Source organism: Chamaea fasciata, unplaced genomic scaffold (assembly GCF_029207755.1).
Source record: "Chamaea fasciata isolate MVZ Bird 193981 ecotype frontalis unplaced genomic scaffold, bChaFas1.0.hap1 SCAF_7, whole genome shotgun sequence".
Taxonomy (NCBI): domain Eukaryota; kingdom Metazoa; phylum Chordata; class Aves; order Passeriformes; family Sylviidae; genus Chamaea; species Chamaea fasciata.
The window spans coordinates 17,530,283-17,557,386 of record NW_027094092.1 but is presented as its reverse complement, the minus strand read 5'-3'; the positions used below and the strand labels follow the sequence as shown (position 1 = coordinate 17,557,386).

Below are 27,104 nucleotides of genomic sequence, written 5' to 3'. Positions count from 1 at the left end.
ACACTCTCAGGTGAGACCTACCTGTGGAGATTATGCTCATTAGAGCTTGTCTCCAGCTGCAAGGGCAAGGACTCACATGGCTGGCATTTAGCTATTTTCTAATCTGCATTTGGAGAGTTCCCCACTCCTTTCAGTTGCCTGGCTGTCCTCGGCAGCTGACTCAGACTTGCTCTTAGTCCCAAATTCCAGCCAAGGCTGAACCTTGTGTACCAAGGCAGGGAGGTCTTGAGCTAGAGATGTCTTCCCCTCCGGGACACAGACTGCCCTGTTTGTTGCGGTTAGGGCATGATGAAAATATAATTAATTTCATCTAATCTGTTTAACATTGGCCATACTGCCGCTGCCCTTCAGATTTCTGGTTTGTGTTTGTGATACTTTTTTGCCTTCTCCCTGACAACTGAGCTCCTTATATCAGTTGGAGTGGCTGCAGACAAGCAAGAAATTTACGTTTGTATGAGGCTTTTAAAGTAATTATTTGTGATTCTAAGATGGTTGGATATGTTTCAGTGTCAGCCTGGGTAGGCATTTTTAAGAATGCTATTGAAACTTTCATACAAAAAATCCACTATATGTGTTTCTAGGATATTATTTTATTTGATTAAAGAAAGTATTAAATGCACTGCTATTGAATAAACTTTCATTTAATCTTTCAAAATATCTACAGCACTTTCCTCCTTCCAGAACAGGCAGAAATTAAACAAGCACCAAGCAAAGAAGGGGACAGAGACATCTTTTTGATGTTACATCCTCTTTGCTTTAACTGGGACTAGTTAAGCTGAATACATAATCACAAGCTCAGAAACTTAATTTTTTTGTGGAAGGGAGCTTATGTAGCAGGAGTTTGAAGAGTCACAGCGTGATTGATGTCAAGTAAACCTGAAGCTGCACTGACCTTGACCTTGGTCTTTGCAATAATGTGAGTTAACCTCAGTGAACAATCAACAGCCGAAGTCATGGGCCAGCAGAGCTCCTGGATTATGGCAAAAAGAGACCTCAAGCTTTTTATCCTTTGAAAGGTAAATGAAAAAGTTAAAAGAAGAACTTTGTGGTCAATGTTTTGACGGGGTCAGTATGGTTCTAGACGCTTTCAACAAAATGGATGCTGATATTCCTTGTTATCTAGTTCTCTGGCTGACATGAAATAAAAAGTTCATAAAGCAAAAAGATTCATGAAAAGGAAAAAAATCTATTTTAGATTTTAATAATGGTTTATATTCTATTAATTTTATTATTATAATTTTATAAGTAATTAAATTTTAGATTTTAGTAATGTTGCCTATAGATACGTTTCGTTAGGTGGGCAAGAGAGCTTCTCTGCTTCAGGCAGAAGTTCAGAATTTATCACTGGGCTATGTGCCTGGTCAGTTGTATCTTTATATGTAGATCAGTGTGCTAAAATGTGGAAGGATTTACAGCAAAAGAGTTAACGTCGTGGTGATCTCTAAGAGAGTTCATTAGATCAAGCAAATTCTCTCTCTAAGATCACAAATCAAGCTATATCAAGTGATGCAGAAGACAAGCAAGCACTTTCTTGGCTTGGAAACAAGGCAGAAACATTGTAGAAACAGTTCCTCCACCATTAAGTTTACTCAGATTTTTGTTGATTCTGTTGCTTTTGTCACTTGAAATTGGAACAAATGTGGGATTCTGTGTTTTCTAATAAGCTGGAAACAAAAATAAAGACACATTTACATAGCACTCTCCCAAGATGATCTCCATTCACGCCTCACTTCTGTGAAGTCCTTTCTTAAAAGCTACTGGGAAATAGACTTCGGATGCATTTTCCCACTTGTGAATAATCTATTCCTGTAGTATGGATGCAATTTGGATAAAAGACGTTGTGAGGGAGAGCAGATTTTATACTTTGCATGGCATTCAGGCTCCGTGCCTGACACAGTAATGCTGTTCTAGGCAGCAGAAGTGTTCAGAAGCAGGTAAGGACACATTGATGCAACCAGTAGTTCATAGTCTCCTTTCCTGTGTAGAATCACTTCTTTCCTGAAAGATTTTCTAGTGTGGTACTTGAATTGTTTAATTTATGCAATAGATTTTTTTTCTTTTCTTTCTCAGTAGGTCTCCTGTACTGAGTATGTGCTTAAACGGGAAGGAATGGCCTTATTTCTTCTGACTGTCTAATTGAATTAATCTGTTTCAGTTATTCAGGAATTAGACCATGCATGTTTTTGGTTTTTTTTACTCCTGAAGTAGAAGACAGGAGTGCTGAACATCTGTGTTTGTTCCTGTGGAGTCTGTCTGGTTGAATAAAGGGCATCCCCCAGTGTCATTCTCTTTAGCTGAAGCAGGTGTTTGAAGCTCACCCTTTTGGATGGCTTTGAACCAAAGGCAGGGAAAGCCTACTGGGAAAAGAAGCATCAAACGCCTTGTAGCCTTTTTGAAAGAGTTAGATCTCTCTCTGATCTCACTGGTTTCAGTCAGGCTATTAGGTCTTTAGGCATCTTGTCTTTGAGGATTAATCTGAACTCTTTAATTGTCCATTTCTGATGGTTTCTGTCACTCCAAATATACTAATTCTGCCTTAATAACTGCGGAAGTCATTGCATTGGCATAAAAACACTTGTTATTCTGTTTATAACATTCTTTACCTTAAAGCCTTCCCTTCAAAGCCTTTCAGCCAGTCTGTAATTGGGGTGATGGGGGATGAGGAGCATGAGTAGGGCCATAGGACTTGGTAAATCCTTTCTTCCCAAGTTCTCTGGGTTCCAGGAGCAAGGGAAATGTCACCATGTCACCTTTTTACTACAACCTGCTAGTAGCAAGCTGTTGGAGTGTTGATTCCCAGGCACTTTGCATTAAAAGGGGATCTAACATCTGCCTGTGCCAAGTGTCCTGTGGCCTTTTGTCGCAATAGGACATGAAATAAAGATGCTTGACTCCAGTCAGAAGGCAGTAGAAATCAGAAGGCTTTATTTACAATTTATTCAGCCTTTTTATAACGTGCTTCCCTAAGAAGGCACGTTATTGATCTATAGGACTGACACCTCTCCTATTGACTAAGTAACAGAAATAGCAAACAACACCTGTTGTTATGGGAAAGGAATATTGTTTACACAAGATTGTTTTGGGAAAAAGAAAACTGTTGAAAAGTTTCTTTTGGGAGGAGCTTAGGCTCAGAAGATATCAGATCTACAGATCTTTGATGGGACTTTATGTGTAGTTGAGGAGCAGTGTGCATTTGTATGTGACTCTTAGGATGGAAGTGAAGTGCCACAAAGATGAGTAATGGAGAAGGGCTGAGACAAGAGCTGGGACTATTCAGCTTTTAGAGGAGAAGGCTCAGGGGAGCTCTTATCAATATATATAAATAGCTGAAAGGAGGGTACAAAGAAGATTAGAGTGAGGCACTTTTTAGTGGTGCCTTTAGCTATAGGAACAGAAGCACAAACTGAAAGAGAGGACGTTCTGTCCAAACATCAGGAGGATACTCTTGCTGTGAGGGTGATTGAGTGCTGGTACAGGATTCCCAGAGAGGTTGTGCAGCCTTGTGGTTGGAGATTTTTAAGAGCTGTCTGACACAATTCTGGGCAACTGGCTCTGAGTGCCTCTGCTTGAACCAGACAGTTGGATCAGATGTCCTCCAGCACTCCCTTCCAACCTCAACCAGCCTGAGATTCTGTGAAGTTTTAATACAGGGCATCATGTGGGCAATGACCTGATCTGAGATGGATGTTTAATTTTTCATCTGCCTTGTCTTGTCCAGTGCTATGTGCAGTTACTTCATTCTTTTGTACATTGTGGTCCCATTAATGACACCTTTTGCTGTTCTACTGATGATTTTTTTTTATTATTTTTAAAATTTAATAAGTTTAATAAAATCTAATCAATTTCTGTATGCATGAGATTTTGGGGAGAGCTCTGCTTTCTTTTAAAGCTAGAAATGAAAAATTAGTTTTTGTGCTTATACAAAGAAAGATCAGACATATAACTTCCTTAAAAACCAAAATAGTACGTAAGACAGAGATTCTAACACACCATGTTTTATGAAAGCATTTTGATTTTAGAAAGCTGATTTTTAATTTTTCTTTTCAGTTTCTTGTATTTTCTGTTTTTCAATGAATTTTCCCCACCCCAGTATTGGATTTACTCATTATATATTCAGGATGTGTAGAATTTATGTACATGTCTTTTTTGAGTCTCAAGTCCACAAAGTGCTCATATCTGATCCAGTGTTTAATGGGATGAAGTGCTCATATCTGATCCAGTGTTTAATAGGATTCAGATTATGCAAAGAAGCTGATAATGCTGCCCTGTTTCTACTGAAGTACTTGAACATGGGCCTAAGTGGAAACATGCTGTGTGTGATGTTCAGAAGTGCCCATGGGAGAAAGGAGCTTAAATCCCATTGAGAGTGGAGAGCACGATCCCACCGGCTTTAGAATGTGATGCCTCCCCCCTGCTGTGCTCCTGCTGCCCTTGCTGGGTGTTGTCATTGTGATGACTTCAGGAGCCAAGCTGTGGGTTTCATGCACCATCCCTTTACAGTCACACCTTGCCAGGTTTTTCTCTATTAGGTTTTAATCCAGTGGTTTTAGCATTGTTAATGAGGGGGGAGGGTCTCTTCTGTCCTTCCCAAAGGCACAGTTAAAAAGAGTTGTTTCCCTTGTATTTTGTAAAAGATGTGTAACTTCTGACACACAGGCTCTTGTTTTGCAGTTCCCCAGTTTGCTGGTTGCAGAGAGGCCACGTTGTCAACTGGGATCACATCAAGTGCTCTGAGCTCCCGTTCCTCCATCAGGTACGTGAATAGTTGTGATCAATTCATTGATTTGAAATAACGCTCTGAGTAGATAATTACATTTCAACTATAGGCCTCAGTGAATGGCTTTTTAGAAGGTAGTACAGTTAATATAATGGATCAGACTGGTACCAGGAGATGTTTCTTAGTGCTGATGTCGATTGTGTTTCCTTGTTTCCCCTGGGGCGTGGTAGCCTGCGAAGACATTGTACTGAGCCCTTTGTGTGAGGGGACTGAAGTGGGAATTGAATTATTAGCCCAAGATCTTCTGTTTTTTTCTTACTGGCAAACTAATTTCATATCATGTGGCTGTTGTTTACCTGAATACTGAGCACAACTGGATTCTTTCATACTCAGGTCATTTTTTTTTTAATTTATGAAGAATGCTGATAAATTATGACAATTCACTGTTTAATAAAAAAATAATTGAAAATAATAAATAAAAACCTATATACCAAAGTCATGCGTGAAAGCTGTCAATCTTCATTCTTTCCCCCATATCCGCATTTTTTTGCACAGCCTATGTATTTTGAATAGGAAAAAATACCAGGTCCAGTCCTTGAAATCATGTTATAAAAACAGTGAAGGTGTTGAAGAACACACTGTGTGAAGGAAAGGACAGATAAACAGATTAAAAAAAGAGGTGCTGCAGCACCTGGCAGAATTGCTGTACCTATATAGTTGATCACCCAGCAACAAATGGCTGAGAGACTGAGATATATTTGGGATAATCTCACAGAGTGCAGCTCCTGAAAGTAGGCAGAAAGGAAGATAATGATGCATTGGTGTTTATGTTCAGTCCCTTCTAAAGCCCTGTAGGGAAAAATATTTCTGAATCTTCTGGAAGCCTAAAGCTGGAAATAAAGCACTGTAATAACTTCCAAGTGGATATATCTGAAGTGGTGAAGCTTTTCAGTAGAGGTTCAGTCTTTCCCCTTTATTTTATTTAAATACTTCCTATTTTGGTTTCCTTTAAACAGTTAAAGGTGACAGAGTGACCAGTCCCAACCTGAGGAAAGTCAGATTTTGTCAGAAATCTAGAAGGGAAGATAGTATCTATCTTGCAGTTTAAAAGAAATTACAGGTGATAGCAAATAGCAAGTACTCACTGCAAGCTCCTGAGGACTCAGAGGAACAATCACCATTACATGGTATTCCTTTTCACTGGGAACTGCAGGAGATTATTTAAGTCCACGTAGGTTTGTGGACTTCTGCAGCACATGTAAATTGAGGATTTGATCAAGGTCCATAGTGTGAATTGGAATTGAAGTCCATTGATGTTAACTGGTATCAACTTTTGACTTGGGGTAGTCTCACACCCTAGAAGGGTGGTGTCTCTTGGGAATTTTTACATGGCTTGATTTTCAGTAATTCGTCTCCTTCTGCATCTCTAAGTCTTGGATTGCTTTGGTTTTATGGTGTTTGGGGTTTTTTTGTTTCTTTCTTTTGGTTGTGTGGGGTCTTCTTCCCCCTTTTTTAAAATGTATTTTCTTTGGTTTTGATGTGTATCTTTGAATCTATGACTTCCATGTTAGTTCTGAGTGGAATTAAGATCTGTTCTATATCATTAACCCTTGCCCTGTGTCAATCGAATGAAATGAATAAAATCTCAGTGATTTATGCTGGAAAATAACTCTTTTTGTTACTTTTTCTCCCTTCCTTTTGTCTGTGAAAACTAAAGTACCTGTTGTTACACAGGCCTCTCAAAAGGGCTTATCTGTCCATGTAGGTTTTGCAATTAAACGAGCAGGTAGTGTTGTTGTTGGTAGTGTGGCCATAATTTACCCGTTAATATGGTCTTTAATTGGACTAGGTTTTTTTCTTTTATTTATTGAATTACTGTGTCAAAACTTGAATAACTTTGCTTTCAACTCTCAAACTGAATTACAGGTTTAGGCCAAGGAGATGCAGCAAACATAAACCTTCAGCAGTTGGACTGACCCAATTTCATGCATTATTAGTGATTTTGTTAGTTTTGTATTGTTATATATTTAACTCAGTAGAGCTTCCAGGCAAGGTTTGAAGAAGAGTGTGAGGCTTCTTTGTTACTGTAAATACTAACACAGGATATCTGTATGATTTGGAGGATACAGCTCTTAAGACCATCTTGCTCATCCTTACGGCATTGTGCACACAGCACTGCTGTATCAAGTGTGCAGGAAAAAAAAAAAGCAAAATCTGTTTCTCTGCAGAAATTTTTTATATTGAGTCTTCCGGGTGGTCTTTACAGGCTAAGGACAAGCACTTTTTTTCTGGTGTGGGGCCTTTTGGGTAAAGGTGGTGAATGAGTGCTGGGGGCATCTGTTTGGGCTGACAGTGAATGTGTTTGATTATGCATATAGTAAGTGTTTGTACTTCATACAAAAGAAATGTGAGTCTCCCAGGTAGTATTTCACCATGGGAATCAGGTAGTGTGAATCGTTATCTCAAGTGTGCTGTCATTGGGAGGTGAGATTTATCCAGCATAGTCACTTCTGCTGTACAGACAAGGAGCTGACCTTGTGGAGAAATGGCACGCTGTGGTGTTCCTTTCTCTGACACAGAGAGGGGGGAAAGGCTGCCTGTGTCAGTGTAGTACTTGCACACAGACAAGGAGTCTAGACCAGAAGCTGTCAGGTTTTAAATTCTGAGGGATTTAAAAGGATCTTTGTGCCATGTAAAGTCTTTCTACCTGCATGCCTGATGTTAGGAGTGGAGTCGTCGTGGAGAGGAATAATGCTTCGCTTTCCCCGCCAGTGTTTGTTTTTCTTTAGCTCTTCCTGCTTCTTGCCTCACTGCTGACAAGGAGGCTGGTTTGCCATACTAAACACCTTAGGGCTGACAGGATGGAGAAAACCTACAGGCTCCTTTGACAGCAGTAATCAATAAGAAGTGAAAAAATCTCACTCTGAGAAGCCCTTTTCGAGCTATAAATGGCAATGGAAGTCTTGAAGGTGAAACTCTGATTTTTAACTGAAATTGTGAACGCAAAGGACCAGGAATCTGAGACCAGGGAAAAGAGTTGCAAACCAAGAGCTTCTTGCTGCTCATCTGTGTGCACCTCAGCCCAAGGGAGAACTGCGTTGTGCGAGACAGTCCTCAGAAATGCCTCCCTCAGCCTCTGAGCTCTGGGGCTTTGCTTATTGCATCCCCTGGGATTTAGACTCATAGAATTGTTAAGGCTGGAAAAGACCTTTACGATCATCCAGTCCTACCATTAACCTGGCACCACCATGTTCACCACTAAACCATGTTACTTGGGGTGCCTCATCCACACATTTTTGAGACTTCCAGGGATGATGATTGCAGCACTTTCCTGGGCAGCCTATTCCAATGCCTGACCACCCTTTAAGTGAAGAAGTTTTTCCTAGTATCTAATCTAAACCTGTCCCGGTGCAACTTTAGGCCATTTTCTCTCATCCTGTCACTTGATATGTACCGCTCACCACCACCTCTGGGCCCAGCCTTACCCAGCGAGCAATGCACCCACCTAAAGACCTGAGCAGCCAGTTTCTCCGGGACAATCCTGTGGAAAAAGCTGTCAAAGGCTTTATTAAAGTCCAGGCAGACACATCCACAGCCTTTCCATCATCCACTGGACAGATCACCTTGTCACAGAGGACGATCAGGTTGGTCAAGCAGCAGCTGCCTTTCACAAACCCATCCTGCATGGGCCAGATCCCCTGGTTGTCCAGTAGGTGCCACATGCTGGCACTCAAGACAATCTGCTCCATGACCTCCCCTGGCACCAAGGTCAGGCTGACAGGTCTGTAGTTCCCCAAATCCCCCTTCCAACCCCTCCTGTAGGCAGGCAGTACAGTTGCTGACTTCAGCCAGCTGGGATCTCCCTGGTTCACCAGGACAGCTGACAAATGATTGGAAGTGGCTTGGCAAAGTCTTCCACCAGCTCCCTCAGTGCCCCTGGGTGGATCCCATCAGGGCCTATAGACTTGTGTATGTCTACGTGTGTAGCAGGTCACTGACCATTTCTCCTGGATTATGAGGGCTTCATTCTACTCCCCATCTCTGCCTTCCAGCTCCGAGGGCTGGGTACCCTGAGGATAACTGATACTATGAAAGATTTGCTGCAAGGGCTTCCATTATCATACTGCAAGCTTCTCCGAAGTTCCCACTTGCCCTACAAGAGATGGTGAATTTCTCCAATTCTTGTGAGAGCCACTGGAAAATGAGGAAACTTAATCTAAACTAGGCAGAAGGAAGGATCAGAATTAGCTTTTTAACCTAACAGGTCTGGTTTATTTTTAAAAATAAGTAAGTCATTTCTATGAAAGAAAATAAGTTTTTTCTTTCCAAATAGATTTAATTGCCAGCAAGTCACATTGAAAATGGCAATAACAATTTGTAATTACAAATGGGGATAGACAGAAATTCCCAGAGCACCTGGTTAATCAAAAAATAGAGGCTGAAGAGTGCGGTATTTTTCATGCTGTATTATAGTGATAATAGCAAGTCATTCAGAAAGCACAATAGGAAAAGTTAGGTCTAGCTGATATATTCTTGTTTTGTGACGCTGAGTAATTTTTAATATGGGCTCTTACTGTCGTCTTTGTTTTGCAGGAAGCAATGCAAGCAAATAAATATGTCTGTATCCCATATTGCTGTTTTATTCACAACTTAGCTGCTTATTTGGTTGATGCGGAGTTTTTATTCCCTTTATGGTAGTTGTGCAGCTAGGGAATTTGGTGGTAATAAAAACACAGAGCTCTTGCAGCACGCTTTGTGCTGATACATCTCAATGTTTCGTGCAGTATGCGATAAGCTCACACTGCAGATATGTGACTGGGAAAGCAGTTTGCCCCCATGGTCACTTGGCTGGCAGGAGAACTGGGACAAGGATCCCTGGCCTTGAGTCTCAGCACAGGGCTCCCTCTGTCTGACCGTGCAGCCTGTGCTTTGGTTTTTTCATAGAACTGTTAGTGGTATCATTCCTCCTGAGGATAAGGGTTTAGATATTAAGCAGGTATCTTCCTTTCAGCACTAAATTAATTTTAAAGGGGAGATACAAAAATAGCACATCCTTTTGTATTAGATATCATATGTCCTCTGGAATCATCTTTGCCAAATGCTATTAATGGCTACTCAAGAGATTCATTCTATTATCTTGACTAGCTTATTTCTAAAGTAGTTTGACATTTTATTTGTCTGACTTATCTGTTGTTGTAGGGAGATATTGGTTTATTACCCTTTAGAAGGCTGAAATGTTAACCAGGAAATATGAAAGCTCCTTTCATTAGTTTTTTACTATGAAATATGAACTCTCAGATTGGAGTGTCAGCTCTGCAGTAAAGGAAATTTCTGGCCTTGTGCTCAAGAGGTTTGGATTTGGCTACAGACAGTATCCCAGATTCTCTGTGGTAAGCTGCTTATTCTTCAATCCTACAAAGCAGTTTTAAGCCCTGCACACCTTCCCTCTCAAATGGGAAATTGAGGCTGAACTTTTGTCTTCCTCTGGCACTGCCAAGATCCCAGTGTCTGCAGTCAGTGTGAACAAGCACAGCAGGAAGGGAGCAGGCTGGAGTGAAGCTGGGTTCCTGCTCCCAGAGCAGACCTAGCTGTGAACAGTAGGACAGATGTAATTTAAAACAGTCACTGGTGTCGCTGCTGGATGTGTACTGTGGGCACTGTAATGGTAACAAAAACTCCTTTTACCTGGAGGTAAACCATTTCATATGGTTGTCTTTTAACTGAACTTCTTTCTTCCTCAGTAGTCCAGATATGCTTGACAGCGGCTTAAATTTAATGGCTTTGAGTGATTTTGTGTGGCTGTTCCGGTGTCCAATCCTCTCTGCTTCACGTTATCCTGATTCCATCTTCATGTGTGCACACGCTCTCTTCATTCAGCAGTGCAAGATAAATATTTTATTTACTATGATCTTTGGGAGATACTGTGTGTAGGAGGGGTTTATTGAGAGGCTAGGAGAAAGCTCAGAGTCTGATAAGGAGGGAAAACCAGTTGAGATGGATTTGCAGTCTTCTGTGTGTGAGAGCACCATTTTACTTTGCATTACCATTTCGAGTCAGAGAAGATAAAAAGCATCTGATTAATAGAAGCCTGGATGAAGACATGTGCTGCTACACATGTTTTTGGAGTCTAATAAGTCCTGGGCTTGGCACATAAAAAAATCTGTCCTTTCATGGAGGAGCTTTCCTCGTATTAGAGAAAACTCTAAGGTAAATGAAACAAATAAGTAGAGCAGGCATGTATTATTAAGCAAGTTTTGTGTCAGTGAACGGATACACACATTTTTAAAATGAGTCTAAAACAAAAACCTGTGAAAGTAAATAGCTTTGTCTTAACAATATATCTGAGAAAGCTTTTGCTTTTTGGTGATAGAATAATAGAAAATTTTAGGCCTTCTTATGGCAAAGGTAATTGCACTCTTGCTTATTTTAATTACATTATTTAAGTAGGTCACCCACATGCTTAAACCTGGGGAAATTTTAGGGAAGCTTAGCAACCTGGCATGTGGGCCGATTCAGGGGACTTTCTTTTACACTGCCTATATTGCTCCAGCATTTTAGCATGGACTGCCTGCAGTCAGAGAGAACATCTACTTGTATTTGTTTTTTAATCTAGACTGGTGTTAGTACTTCTTTTCTGGGTCAACTGATTTCATTACAGACATGTTTGTTGCAGTCAGCTGTCTTGTAGCAGCAGTGATAAAAAGATAAAATCAGGCTTCTGAAAGCAATGGTGACAAGATTGGCTCGGAGTGGGTAAAGTGACTAAAAACAGGAACAGCTTCATGCGGTAGAGATGGTACTGAATATTTGCTTTCTGATTTAGGGTGTATTTAATGGCTACAGAAGAGTGAGGCAAAAGTTACCAAAGCAGTTCCTGATTTCTTAAATGTGTCGCTCTTTTCCAGGTGCTTAGGATGCTGTATGTCCCTTTGGTACTGAAAAAGTCTGACCTTTGGTGTCATCTCATGAGTAGCAGAGCTCCAAGCACATTTGTAACAGCTCTTTCCCTCTTCAGCTGTTTTAAGTGGTGCACCAGAGCTCCTCTGAAAATTTGAGTAAAGGGCTCTTTTGAAAATATTTGGCTGCAAAGATACAATGTGGAGTACTAAAAGGATCACTTGGGTCTGAGCTGGGTTTGTAGCCACTAATACACATAGTAGGGTAGCTATAAGCTGGTCTTTAAACTCCTTGGAGACCCCCAAGAAAAAAGGTAGTAAAGGTGATACTAGTGGGTATAATACATTTGGAAGACGCTAGGATTTCTGACATGATGGTTTTTCAAGCATTGCATGTGTTACCAAAGGCAGTTAAGTGGGACTGCAGTACACAGAACATCTATTTCAGAAAAAAATCTCTTATCTCTGCTTTTTACACATCTTGTGTGTCTTCTGTGGTGAATTCTGCCACATTGTCAGTGTTATCACTCTAACTTTTTTTTTTCTCCTGAACTCCTCATGAATGTAGCAAGAGGTCTGAGAGAGGATGCTTTGGATCAGCATTTGTTTGCCCTCTGGAGCCCTGCCAGTGAAACCTGCAGAGACTGCGATGGTGGGGAGTCTTTCCTGGAGTTCAGGAAAAGGGAAGGAAAAAAAGCTCTGTGCTCTCAACAGAGAAGTTTGCACAAAGCACACTCTGTGGCGGAAACAAATCAGGTGGAAAAACAAGTCATGCAAGGTGGTTAGCAGTGCAACTAATTCTTCCTTTCTTCACTATGAAGCCCATCCTCTTTAAAAGAAAATGGCAGTTATTGGCAGCTTGAACTTCTCAGTGATGTTCAAATTAATAGGGTTTTGTAAACATGAGATGTGATATTTTCCATCTGTTACAACAACAGATAAGCTCTTCTCCCCCTCAGTTCGACTGGGTCTTCACCAGGTACAGAGAAGAGGGAGCAAGATAGTAAGGAGGCAGAACCTTTCTCTTTAGCTGTTGGGTGTAGTCTCACAGTGAGGGATATGAGCCACAGGAAAGCCCTGATCCACTGTCTTTTCAATTCAGACTTTCATCTATTTAAAGAGATTTTAAACAAACTTCAAACCTGCCTTCTTCAGTTAAGCTCAGGTCAACTTGGAAAAAAGAGAGATTAAAATAATATTATCCTGGAGCACACACTGTCTTCTGCTTGCTTGCTGTTGAGTAGCACAGTGTTACAGCCTTGTACATTAGCTCCTTGCCTGATGTCATGAGAGATCTCCCTCTGGTTTCAGCCCACAGATCGTTTTGGCTGATTGCTGGAGGTGGAAATGCTGTACTCTCTAGCCCTGCCTATCCCTATTTCTCCTCAATGCAGTGGATACTTTTCCTTTTCTGGTTTCTTCTGTAAGATCCCAGGTTGTAGTGGAAGTGACCTAAGTAGACAGTAAAGACTTGAAATGAAGTTGAAACAAAATGAACAAAGCATTATGGAAAGTGAATTGGATTGGAAAATTTTCACTGTGTGATCAGCCAAATCTTCAGATCTGTCTGTTCCTGGACTTTTCCTAAAATAAGCTACTTTAAATTAATTGCATAGATACAATCCCCTATGAGGACGTTTGTTCTGGGGTGAGTGTGTCTGTGTGGAAATTGAACTCTTGAAATCACTTGAAAGTATTCTGCAGTAACTACTCTGATTAATTTCTAAGCATATCAGGACCTACAGCGCTTACAGCTGGTATTGCTTCTGTACCTCACTGCTTGCCTAAAGTAGCTCAGACTGTGCCCAGTAACGAGTCAGGTTCAGAATTGTGGCCTTTCATTTTATTTAAACTAGCAGAAGCCAACAGTCTTCTCGATGCTCCATCTAAAAACGTGTTACCACAGATTGAAACTCTGCACTGTGTATCTGTGTGCTGACTCCACAAACCTCCCACCCTTTGCCACCATCTCTTTCATAACTGTAAAGTTTAAATGTGGAAACATCTCTTAAGTCAGATAAGGATATTTGGCTCAGAAAATGAGAGGAGGAGGTCAGTGCATCCCATGAAGTGATAGATGAGGGGATGAGCTGTGTCTAATGGAAAAGACTGGGAAAAGGCAAGGGAAGAGTACTGAGGGAGAGAAAATTAGAAGTAAAGAGAGTGGAAACAGGGAGAGGCTGTAAGGTTATGATGAAATGAAAATGTGTATTTGTTAATATACAGGAATTGCTCCGTGACTTTGGATAGGCTGGACTCTCTGCTTCCCTGGCTTTCCTGCCATGATGTCCCTGTTCACTTCAGCAGAGAAGTCAGCCTTCATCACTCAGAAGTTGCCATCTGTCATAGTCACCCACTGGCCTCTGAATAATTTGTGCTTGTCTGAAGGCAAAGGCATGAACTGCTGAATGCGTGAGCTCTGCTGTCACACCAGGGTTGATGCTGCAGCTCAGCTGGAGGCCAAATGGTAGAGTCTCAGACCCCAAAAAAGCCCCAGAGCAGCTCTCTCTCCAAGGTTCCCAAAGAAGGAGTGCAGGCCTCAACTGTGCTGCAGCCAAGGCTGGGGACAGAGTAGCAATATTTAAAACTGAAAGAAAATAAATGCTGTTCACCTCTGTGGAGCTTACAGTTTCATTATTGTTTGGATGAAGTTCACAGAAGTTTGGTGTGATAACTCAGTTATTTCCAGTATGTTTAAAACTATCTGCAAACATGTGAGTTCACCCTCACCTTTCATTCATGCTAAGGGGGAAGTGTGATACATATATTAGGCTATAGCACTGACCAAAATAACCCCAACACTTTGCATCCAGTGGGCAGCTGATGAGTGTGATGGTCTGTTTCAATGTCACAGTCTCCGTGACAGAAACACAAATGCTTTTGCAAACTCAAGAAGTAGTTACAGTTTGTGAACATCAGAGGGTTAGACTCCAAACTGGGGAAGTTACTGTAGCTTCATTAAAGTTTCATTTATTTATGTTTACATTATTTTATCAGCATGATTTCACAGCCCTAGTTTAGAGTGTGGCATCGAGAGTAACTGAGTCAGCTTAAGTAAGGTGGAAGTGGACTCTGCTGTGAGGAGATCAGAGCTGGGAGGGAGAGTTAGCTCTCTTAAATCAGATGTGCATTCAGTAAAAATAATTATGTGGAACTATAGCCTTAATAGAGTGCTGCAATTTTGTACCAGCTCCTGATGTGACTGGTAAATTGTAGCTAAAATTTAATTTACCCACCACTCCCTGCTCTTCATGCTGACTGTCATAATTATGAAAGCTGCTCTCATCTGATCATGGTCTTATGAGTTACCAGTATGAGGACTCTAAAGGTAGGCTAAGAGTGAGTCATCTACTCCTTATAATGAATTTATAAACTAGTTATGCCAGTAGAATTATCAAAGAAATTTGGCATTCTGGAAGTAATTTTCATAGTCCAAATGCATATTACACTCCTATTAATTTAATAATTTAAGCTTACCTTTTCTGAAAGTGTGTTGTTGCTGTTTGTAGTGGTTTTGGAAGATGCAAGGTCTGTTTGCAGCCTCAGTCTGATCATGTCTTTCTGTTGTTACAGAGCTGTTCGAAATTTTGTTTGAGGTTAAATCTCTGCAGTTCCTTCATATCAACTGAATAATGCCTCTAGTGTATTGAGAACAGGGTTGGGTTTTTTGTTAATTTTGCCAAATAATTTTATCTATTGCTTTATAGTTTAATGGAAACTTTCTGAAGGACTGAAAAGAGCTTCACAGTATTTTTTAAAATTTTCATAATGTGCAAGTGGAAGATACTTGAGTTGTCCTGGGTTTTGGAGTTTAGGCAGGCCTTTAGTTACTATTTCTGGTCGTGTCTGTGGCACAGATTTAGATATTTTTCACCATTTTGAATTTCTTTTGACTTCAGCAGGTGCCAAATCTAGTAAGGGAAGACATGTCACTATAAAATTGAATCAGAGACAGGAAATAGGCATTTGTCATATGGATAACTTTCAACAAGCTTGATTTCATATTACTTTTTGAAAAGCAGCCTGATACAATAAATGACAACAAATTAAATTCTGTTTAACAGACAGCAAATGAAATTCTGTTTAACAGTTGCTGACCTCTTTTTTCTGGTAGTATTCCTGCAGAAGTTGCAGTATTCAAGCCTAAATATAGAAAATAGTCTGCAAGCATGTTATGAAGCTTTCCATAGGTATAAAGAGTCTTCTCCAAAGTGCTTTGAGTAATAAAGCCTTACTAAATACGAGTAGTTTTGCTACTGTCTAGTTCTGTTAGAAATGTGAAGGGATAGAAAAATAGAAATTCTCCTGACAGATGTTAGCCATGCCCTTTGATGTACATCTGGCAAGCCCTTGGACTTAAATTGCAGTATCCTCACAGACATTAACATGCACTGGTTGATCAGTGCTTCTCTGCCCCTTGCCTTGGCAAACACATAACTAATAATGTTTATTGCCTGATTGCAATGGGAAATCTCTGTAATTTTAGAAGTATTTATTGCCAAGGTCAACATGAGGTGGCATGCCAACGAAGCCCAAGGAGGGCAGTAGATCTTATTGGGAATGACAGAAGAGGATGGCCAGATTCTTTATCAGGGAGTCCTTAATTTCAGCTGTCTCTGATAGTAAGTCTCTCCAGGCATGGGAGAGCTCTCCTATGGTGTCTGGGTTATAGAGGATAAAGCATATGTAGGAGAGTGTAGTTTTCCTCCTCTTACCTACCGCATGTGGGCAAAGAAATCAGCAAAGCCCATGGAACTGCCACCTCCTGCTGAACCACCTCCTTTAAAATCCTTGGGGCACATAATTAGATGTACGTTAGCAGAAATACATTTGGTAGTACAAGGATACGGAAAAGCATGTTTAGGAAGATCAATCATTCTGAACGGAGACAAGTCCAAGCATTCTCTCTGCCTCCTTGTTCTGTGGGAAGTCTGTGACAGAGCTAATTGTGACAAAACCAATTTTTAACCAATTTGAAATCACACCTGGAAAAATGTCAAGATACTTTACAGCCTTAATTGTAGTCAAGCAAGCAGTGAGCAGAAATTTGTGTAAGACAGCTTAGTCTCTTCCTAATGTATTTTTATTTATCATGTGTATATACACGTAGCTCTATTCCTATAGGAAAGCAGACTGTGGAAACACAATGTTCATTTCTTAGAATCCTTGAGTTCAGTGATCCCTCATACCCCTTAAGGTTTCTGGATGTATTATTTCTTTTTCTTTTTTTTCCCCCCCATTCTCTTTTGTGCCTTTAAGAAAGAGGAGCAAAGGCCAAGTTTGGCAGCAGCCACTTCCCTTTTGAGAACCTCTGTTCTTTGCTGCATGTCAGATGGTGTTAGAGAATAGTTTCTAAACCAGATTAATTGAGTTCAAACAAAGTTCCCAAGCTTTGCCGAAGCTGTCAATTTGCGTTTTTATTTTTATTTCCTTTTTGACACAATCTAGTGTCAAAAAGAGTTCAAAATCCAATATGACAGCATGATGGGAAGGTGTTGTGCCTTCTTTCCAATTTAGAAGAATTGCTTTCCAAGTGAGAAGATCTCCAGCATCTCCAAGTGCTGTGAAGAATGCAGCAAGTACAAAGATGCTCTGCAGTAATTGTCTCCAGGAGGCCTGGTGAAGCCTGAATTTGGACGTGGCTGAGCTAGTTGAGACCCTCCCCAGTATGAAATACCTCACAAGCTGGGACTGTAAGGAGCAAGTATTCTGCTGTTCTATCTAATTTGCTAACAAGAAAACTACGTTTGCTAATTTTTAATGACTTGTTGCATTAGGTTTGCTTGCATATCCTTGTCTCCCTGTCCAGTATTAGCTACCTCTTGGGAAAGCCCTGAGAGTGAAAGGAAATACTATTCCAGACAGTATATTCTGCCTGATTAGTTCTTTATCTTGAACACAGTTGCAGAGCTGCTGTATTTTGTTACAGTATTTATTCCTACCTGTTGATCGGAGTGGGGTTTGGTTCCCTCCCAGGGTGAATCTCCTATTCATCCCTGTCCACCTACAGCTGATGGTGTGATGAGCCGTTTGGGCATAGTCACGTTCCCTGAAGGAGTAAATGAAAAGCTTCCTACAGGTTTTGTCAGTCTCTTGAGTACTCTCCACAAGCTAACTGCTCACTTAAGATGGTGTTGCTCAGTCTCTAGACAATTTGAAATTCCTTTGGCTTCACAGCTGGGTTTCAGTGAAGCTGTGTATGCAATTTCTTAACCTTAAACTGTTGTTAAAACTGTTGTTAAAACTGTTGTTTAAACTGTTGTTTAAACTTGGGCTTCCCTGGCAGAGCACAAAACCAGGTACTTAACTTTATGAATGTGCTTGTGGGCTTGAATGCCTATGAAGTACCAGCAGGTGCCAGCTCTTGCATTTGCCCTGTTCAGTATTGCTCAGTATTCTGGGTGGTGCAGAAGCTACTGTGTAAATATTAAATCTTTGGCTTGGCAACAGAAATGCCATGCAGTTAACTCACTGCCTGGTCTTTGCTATGCTTCATCTACTTTTCTGATTTCATTTGAGATTTGGTAACACCAGGTCTGCAAGTGGCAATGACAGCCCCAGGTGTTTGTAGGCATATAGCCAGAGGTGTGAGCTCAAATGCATGGATGTGTGTGTGCACACTGAATGCTTACACAATTCCATTGCATCATGAGTTACCATCATCCCTGCCAGTGGGCTGTAAGGGTTTTATTTCATTGCATTGCCTCTCAAGGTGCCCTAAATGAAGGAAAGAATGACAGCACCTCGACTTGGAAGGCGCACATTCTAGAGATTGCTCAGGAGGGAAGCGGTTGACTTGGCAAGTTCAATTTTGAAAGCAATCTTTTTTAGGGTACTGAAAGATAACAAGGGCGGAATCCTGCCCAAGAAACGAGACACTCAATTTACCAACTGTCAGGCATGTGGCATTGACTTTGAACAAAATGAACACCAGACTCTCTGAGGCTTGAGGTGTCAGTGGAGCCCAAAAATCATGTACACATACTTAAATGGTGCAGACAAGTAGCCTTTGTATGGCAAGGTTGCTTTTATCTCCTAAAGTAAAATAATGGCATCCATAAAGGTGACTTTGCTACTGGGAGGACTTCCATACAATCTAGATGTTGAAACAAATATCTTGAAGATGTGTAGAGTAATGAATTTTAATTGATTCCGTTCCTTTTTCCGTGGGAAAATGTCTTTCTGTATTTTACAGCACGTTTCACTTCAAATGCTAGTCCTGTTTGAAGGGTTTTCCAGTTTAGTTTGAGAAAATAAAAAGTGATGAGTATTGAGAAAGATACAATGTGTTGAGAAAGATATTCTGTCTTTTAGTCTTCATGTAGTGCTTTGAGGATTAGAATTAAAACCCAGAAGTTCGGAAAGGTTGATTAAGTTGTTGAGCTAGAACAGGCAGAAATGGTGGTCAAAGTTTACAAGCATGATATCAGGTGGGATTTTTTTGTTTGTTTTTGTTTTGTTTTTAAAGCCTCCGCTGTCCTGCTGCTGTGTTAAATCTGTGTCAGTTTGGTTAAGCTGACATCTTTATACTTCCCAGCTTAGAAGCTAGGTCTGTGCTGTTTCTGCCAGTTAGAGGATTTTGAAGGAACTGCCAGGCAGGTACTTTGCAGGGACAGAAGAGGTGAGAGCTGCAGGGGATAGCACACTGCAGGTAAGAACAGCTGCAGAATGGCCCCTTTCTCTTCCTGCCTGCTGTGTCCATTGGACCTATTGCTCTTGCTTCAGCCCAGTGATGCTGCTCCCAGCATCTGCCAGGCCTGGGAGGGAACAGTGTGTTGAGTCAAACCGTGAGCTGAGGCTGAGTGAACAGCCACAGTCTGCCTCAAAAAATCGATCTAAGTGTGCTAATTCTGCCTGTGACATTCCTTGAAGATCAGATTTCTACAACAAAATGAGAGGCTTATCTACAAATTCCCAGATTCGCCACTGTGTAGCTCCACTGAGGGCAATGACGTGTGTGTTTCCTGGGGATATCCCCACGTGTAAGAAAGGAATGGAACCTGGAAGGGGCTGTAGTCATGTGTGGGGGTTGGCCTCCTCTCCCAGGCAACCAGTGACCAGATGAGAGGGAATGGCCTCAAGCTGTGCCAGGGCAGGTTCAGGTGGGACATCAGGAGGAATTTCCTCCCTGAGGGGGTGGCCAGGCATTGGCATGGGCTCCTCAGAGAAGTGATTGGGTCACCGCTCTTGGAAGTGTTCAGGGAATGGCTGTGGTTTAGTTGACACGGGATCATAGAAAATTCGACATAGAAGCATAGAATGCTGTGGAGTCGGAATGGACCTTAAAGATCATGTGGTCCCAACCCCCTGTCATGGACAGGAACAACTCCCACTAGGTCAGGTTTCTCAAGGCCTTATCCAGCCTGGCTTTGAACACTTCTGGGGTTGGGGCATCCATGAGCTCCCTGATCAACCTGTTCCAGTGCCTCACCACCCTCATGGTGTTCTTCTAATGCCTAACCTAAATTTTCCTTCTTTCAATTTTGAAATTATTTTATTATTATTCCTTGTCCTGTCACCACGGTTCCTGAGGAAGAGTCCCTCTCTGGCTGTTATTAGGTCAAAGGTTGCACTTGATGATCTTGGAGGTCTTTTTCAACCGTAATGGTTCTGTCTTTTATGATTTCAAATTGCTATAATGCTTCAAAAATTACATTTTACAACATCAGCTTTTAATTACAAACTCAAAACAAAGCTGACAAATTCAAGGGGGAGAATGCATTATTCAGTGGAAATTTAGATTATACTTTGATTTTGATACATTCCTCTGTTTCCAGCAGGAAAAAACCTCCCACTCACTATGGAGGAAGGCGATTTTCAAGCCTTGTCTTGCAAGTTGGAAATGTAAATGCAGTATCGCTGTGGGTGCAGGTGACACTGAGAAAGTTAAACAGGACTTAAAATATGGATATAAAACACACTTTGTGAAGTAGACCTAGGTAAAAAGTGAGACTTCAATCCTGTATGCTGCCACTCAGATCTTCCTTCTGATAGGGATTGCATCCTAGCAAATTCAATGGTGAGATCAGATTATGGTCGATGGGCTTTTATTTGCTTTACTATTTCAATCTACAAGAAAGGAGGGAGGGAAAACCCGGGGGACTACAGACCTGTTAGTCTAACCTTCTTCTGGAAGAAAAAGTTAGTTGGTTGGTTAGGGTTAGTTAGTCTGTGGAGAAAATTATACTGAGTGGTATTGAAAGGCACTTAAAGAATAATGCAGTCATCAGGTACAGTGAACATGGTTTCATAAAGGGAAAGTTCTGGTTAACTAATTCGATCTCTTTGTATGGTAAAGTTACCTGCCTAATGGATGAAGGAAAGGCAGGGGATGTGTAATTTTTCTGGATTTTAGCAAGACATTTGATATTGATACCTTCACAGGACCCTTCTGGACAACTGTGGGATGAGGGGGTTCATGTTGTGCTGGGTGAAGAACTGGCTGAAGGACAGAGCTCAGAGGGTTGTGGTGAATGGGGCTTCATCTGGCTGGCAGCCATTCACCAGCAGCGTTCCTCAGGGTTCAGCTCTAGGCTGTTCAGTTTATTTATCACTGTTCTGAATGCAGGATTTGACTGTACCATTAGCAGATTTGCTGACAGTACCACAGTGGGAGGTGCAGTTACCTCTCTGGAGGGACGGGAGGCCTTGTAAGAGCGATAGAGATAGATTGGAGCACTGGGCTGTCATTAATGGAATGAAATTCGGCGAGTTGAAATTTACCTGGATGCTGCACCTGGGATCGAGGAATGATGGGCACAAATATAAATTGGTAGAATTGTGGCTGGAGAGTAGCAGGGATCTGGGAGTGCTGGTTGGCAGCAACTCAGCAGAAGCCAGCAGTGTGCCCTGACAGCCCAGAGTTCAAATTCTTTCCTGGGGTGCATCAAACACATCAAAACCAGCCCATCAAAGAGGGTGATCATCCCTGTGTATTCACTATTCGTGCTGCCTCAGAATGAGTACAGCATGCAGTTCTGGGGCCCACAGTTTAAGAAGGACCCTCGGATGGATCCAGAGGATAAGAAACCTGGTAGAAGGACTGGTAGGAATGTCCTAGGAGAAGCAGCTGAGGGCTTTGTGTTTTTCTGGTTTGGATAAAAGGAGGCTGAGGGGCGACCCTGTTGCTCTGTGCAGCTTCCTGAGAAGGGGAAGTGGAGAGGAAGGTGCTGATCCCTTCTCCCACGTATCCAGTGATAGGATGTAAGGGAATAGTTCAAAGCTACACCAAAAGAGGCTTAGACTGATCATTGGGGAGCATTTCTTTACTGAGGGGATGGTCAAACACCGCAACAGGCTTCTAGAAAGGCGGTCAATGCCCCATCACTGCCAGTGTGTAAGAGGCATTTGGACAGTGCCTTTAGCAGCATGCTTTGACTTGGTCAGCCTTGAACTGGGCAGGCAGTTGGATCAGATGGTTGGTGGAGGTCCTTTCCAACTCAGATAGTCTATTCTGTATCCTTCAGATGTTATCTCTCTGCTCTTAAAGGCAGTATCAAGAACAGGTGAAGCTGAGAGGTGCTTGTTTCTCAGTGCTAACAAGAACATTGGGAATAGTGGGAAAGGACAGGCTGGACATCAGAAGTTAGATGACAGAAGACTTACCCTGCTTGGGTTTTGAAACTCTTAAGGTGGTCAGAAATGGGGAGATACATGTGGTTTGGGATTGGATTTTTGCTTGTTGACCACAAAAATCTTCTCTTTCTCATTAAATGGATATGGTTAGTGTGTGACAACTGTGACATTGTTTTGTGAAATACAGCCTTTAGACTTCTTTCCAAAGGGATTATAAAAATACCCTTTTTGATTTATGGAAAAAAAGTCTTAAGCTGTAGGTGACACTAGCAACGAAAATGTCAAGCTCTGTGTGTGTAATACATAACACTGTGCTGTGTTTTCAGTGTATTTAATTGTTATGACACAATACCAGGACTTTGGCTTTTCTGATTACTCATTTTGAATGCAGCTGTTCTCAAGAGAGACAGTTTCATACTCCTAGGGAGCAAAGTGCAGCCATCTTGAACGGCTACAACCTTTGGCTTTCCTCCACAGAAGTCACCAGGATTTGGTAATCTCCTAGGGGAGAATGATAAAACCTTGAGAATATGAAAAAAGAGGAATTTTCAGCAGAAACCTTTTTTTTTTTTTTTTTTTTTTTTTGCATCAGCTATCCTGAGCTATCTGCTGGAAAGCTCTTCTCTTTTCTTGACTGCAAGGGATGTCTTTAATTTTCATCCAAAATATATTTATGTCCTGCCCAAATATTTTGTCCCTCCACTTTTACTCCTGAAAAAAAAAAAGTGGCAAGATTGAAAGCTTTCAACACTGAAAGAATATTTTACTGAGGAAGGATAACTCTGACACTTCTAAGTGACTTGCATGATGACTTTTGCAGGGCATGTCTTCACTCTTCAGCCCCTTCTTACATTACAACTGAGGGAAATAATGCTGAATGCCTTTATTCTTTTCTTGCCCATTGTCCTGCTTTTGGCTGCAGTAGTTACTTTCCTTCATGGTACAGTGCTATGTCTTGGGTTTAGTATGAAGAGAATGGTGTTAACACTGATATTTTAGTTATTGCTATGTAGTGCTTACTCTAAATTAAGGACTTTTCAGTTTCCCACACTCTGCCGGCGAGGAGGTGCACAAAAAACTGGGAAGGAGCATGGCCAGGACAGCTGATCCAAACTGGCCGGAGGGATGTTCCATACCACAGAATGTCAGGCTCAGGATATAAACTGAGGGGAGTTGGCCTGGAGCCAGTGAACACTGCTGAGGGACGGGCCGGGCATCGCTTGTGTTTTGTGGGGCTTTTAATTCCTCTTTCTCCTTTCCATTACGATTATTATTGTTGCTTTTATTATTGGCATTAGTATGATTATAATATTTTACTTTGTTTCAGTGATTGAAATGTTCTTCTCTCAACCCAAGGGTTCTTATAATTTTTTCCTGCTTCTCTTCCCAATTCCGTCAGGGTAGTGGGGGGGTGGGAGTGGCAGGCAACTGTGTGGTACATGGTTGCCAGCTGGGCTTAAACCATGGCACCTGTACATTGGCAGATGATGAACAACCAAAATTTGTTTTCCCTGGGAAGAAGTCTCCCTGGTCTTCAGCAAGGAGTGAGGTGGCTTATGTGAATCAGGTCATTACAAGAACTTGCATTAAGCTGATAGAAGATCATGGAATTGGTTTAACACTTCAGCAGTTTTATTACTGGAATTGCAGAGCTGAATGCTCAGCAGAGGGATGAGATCATCCTGGTCTTGCATTCTGCCTCAGCATCCACTCAGAGATGGCAGAGCATTGTCAAGACAAGGGGAGACTGCAAATAGATGTGCCAGAATATCATCATAGCCAAGATATGGTGCCTATGCAGGAGCAGGCAAATGACAAAAATACCACCAGTAAGTAATAGTGGAGTGATTTTTTGGAGTCACTTGTGACTCTCATTTGCTAACTCCATGGAGGTTAAACCCATTAATGGATGGCAAGTTACATCCAGCTGACTACTAACATAGCAGCTTTAATTTGGCATTCCCTGCTTGTCTTACATGGCTCTATAACTGCAGCAGGATGTCTGGTCCAGCTGTTTAATATTTTTGTATAAGGTAGCATGCACAGTGTTACCACTAGATCTGATTTATCCAGGTTTTTATTAAATTCTGGTATTAAACCGCTGAAACACAGGTTCAGTTTTTGTTTGTTAAACTCTGTTACGATACAGGAGCTGAGTTCTAATGAGCAACTTGGCTGAGATAATTTGCAGACACCTTTTACAGAGGTAAAATATTAGTTGGAAATAAAATTTCAGTCTCAGGCTGCCATGGGTCAGTCATTGTAAAGACAGTTTAAAAATAATGGAAACATTCTCACTGGATGAAAGTTTTGAATTAGGTATATGAATTATAAATATTAATGATGGATTTCCCAAGTCACTTACAATCAGATTTATGAAGATACTGCAGTATTTAAAGGTGCAGGTAGATTTTTATGGAATTAACAAACTTAAATGTCATTGAGGGCCTCAAAGATGAGATTTTTTTTTTTTTTTTTAGCTATTTTGGCACTTCGCCTGAATCTTTTTAATGAGACCCAGTTTGCTAAGGGAAAAGGAAGTAGCACTTTTGAAAGTTGAACTCTGCAAAGTGTTTGAAACTGTTCTTGAAGAATCGAGGGATCTATTACTGCTGTACTTGTTTCAGAAAATTGTACATTTAAGGCGCTTCTGTAAAAGGCAAAGGATAAGTTGTATCCTGTTAGAATTGCAGGAGCAGGTTGAAGACCAGTGGGAAAACTTGCTTTGAGGGAGTAGTGATAGGATCTGCCAAGCTGGGAAATAGATAAGATTTCCTTATTCCTTAAACAAATGTTTGGATTTATTATCATTTTATTAATTAAGCTGAAAAATTGGAGACTTTTCCCTTTTGTAATTTCAACTCAAACTATGCAGCACAGCCTCTGAATAGAAAGTAGAATAACAGAAAAGAGATTTAAAAATAATTTCCAGATAGCTCTATATAAACACTAAAAACAGAAATAAAGGAGATTTTATAGTTTCACAGTAGCATCAAGCAATGAAAATCAATCAATATGAACCAGGTTTATAGTATTAAAACCCATCAGCTCATAGTTAGAAGCAAAACAGGTCCAACATTCACAGTACGGAAAGCAGATGGAAAAAAATGAGCTGATTAATGGGAATATTTTAAATAAGTGTGTGTGTCCATGATCTTTTATTACAAGAGAAAATCCATTAAATTTAGCTGAATTTGTTCACCAAAGTCCAATTCTGTATGTTACACAGTGGGAATGTGTGGTAGATTGACCCTGGCCAGCAACTGAACACCCACTGGCCAGTTGCTCACTGCCTGCAGCCCTTCTTCAGTGGGATGGGGGAGAGAACTGGGAGAGCAAAAGTGAGATCAGTTTGAGTGAAGCAAAACTTTGTGTGCAAGCAGAGAAACCAGGAGTTCCTTCCCATCAGCAGGCAGATATTTAGTCCCTTCCTGTAGGCAGGCAAAATGCTTACTTGGGAAGGCAAATGCTGTAACAGCAAACCTGAAACCAAAAACCTTCTCTCTTCCTCCTTTCCCCGATCTTTTACTGTTGACCACAACACCACGGGCTGTGGGGGATCCCTTTGGTCACTTGGGCTCATTTGTCCTGGCTGTGTCTGCTCTTGGCTTCCTGCCCAAGAGCTCAGGGTGAACATTGCCACTGAAGACTGATTTTGCCTGGTTTTCCTCCAGTGTAGTTGCTGCTGGAATTACTGTGCCTAATGGCAACTAGAGGAAGGTGCTGCTGGTGGCTGCAGCTGCTGGAAGTTTCTGCAGTGCCTTGGCATTTTTCACGTGGCCGTTTTGCCAGAATTCACCATTTTCTTGGATCAACTGCATTCCATAATAAATCCATCAAGACATGTATCTCTATGGTCACAAGCTGGAGTTTTCTTGCCATTTTCCACTGCTGGAGAGGCTTGATTTTTGTTGCTGATTTATTTTTACCAACTGAAGTTCTGGAGTTTTGCTATAAATCAGTTCCCAGGGTGTACTTTGCTCATGGGGTGGCATCTACATCCCTTCAGCTATGGCCGAGGCCTTCTCTCTGACTTTTGCTGAACACATTTCAATTGCAGCTAAGGGCTCTAAATCCTCAGCTTCTTTATTGACTTCATTTGGACATGATGAATTCCTCATGCACGTGAATCTCATATTTTGGAATAGCTTAATTTTTGGAGTTGTAACGGTCCCTTGTCTTTCCAATGGTGATTGCTGCTTAAAACACAGGTGGACGCTCAGTGGGCTGGGTAGTTTTGTTTCCAGTGCACAGGCTGTGATTTTGGTCAAAGTGCATGAACTGGGGCTTTTGAATCAGTTTTGCAGATGTGCAGGAGGCAGCTCTGTGAGTTACACGTTGACATTGCATTTAAATAAGGCATTTGCTAATTTCTCCCAACCCTAATGGTTGCTTTGGTTCTAAGTGTTTGATTTTTTTTTCTCTTTGAAATTAGAGACTCTGTTATATATCTCTATTTTAACTTGAGTGGACATCTATGTCTAACTTGAGTTTATTTCTTCCTGAAAATTCTTATTTTAGAATGATAAAAGCATATAATAAACAGTAATTATTTGTAACTGGTACCGAGTATCTCTCAGAATACCACAAATATGGAGCTCTTGAGAGCTGAGAACAATTTTATACCATAACCCTACTAATATCTTTTGCCTGCCCACTCTTTTAATGGAGGCAATCTGTTTTTAAAGTTTCAGAGATGTGTTTAAAGTTGCTATTTCAGTCTACATTTTCATATTTTCCTTTGCCTGAAGCAGCTGATATCCCCCGAATCCTGAACAGGCTATTTGTGTGTGAAGAAGCATTATGGCTCTGCCTGTGTAAACAGAATTTGAGTTGCTTCTGAATGCCCAAGCAGTGCCAGAGTTAGGTAAATAAACTAAGTACATTAATTGCTCCTACATCCCTTGAGTGCTTCC

General features: G+C 41.2%; 1 protein-coding gene across 2 annotated transcripts in view; it reads left to right on the top strand.

The window, feature by feature from the left end:
• TSPAN4 (tetraspanin 4) overlaps positions 1–27,104 on the top strand; it is a 414,205-nt gene that overhangs the window by 144,439 nt on the left and 242,662 nt on the right. For both annotated transcript variants that reach the window (XM_066187759.1, XM_066187757.1), the window contains exon 3: positions 4,672–4,753. The gene's annotated coding sequence lies outside the window, so the exon portion shown is untranslated. The remainder of the gene's footprint in view (positions 1–4,671; positions 4,754–27,104) is intronic.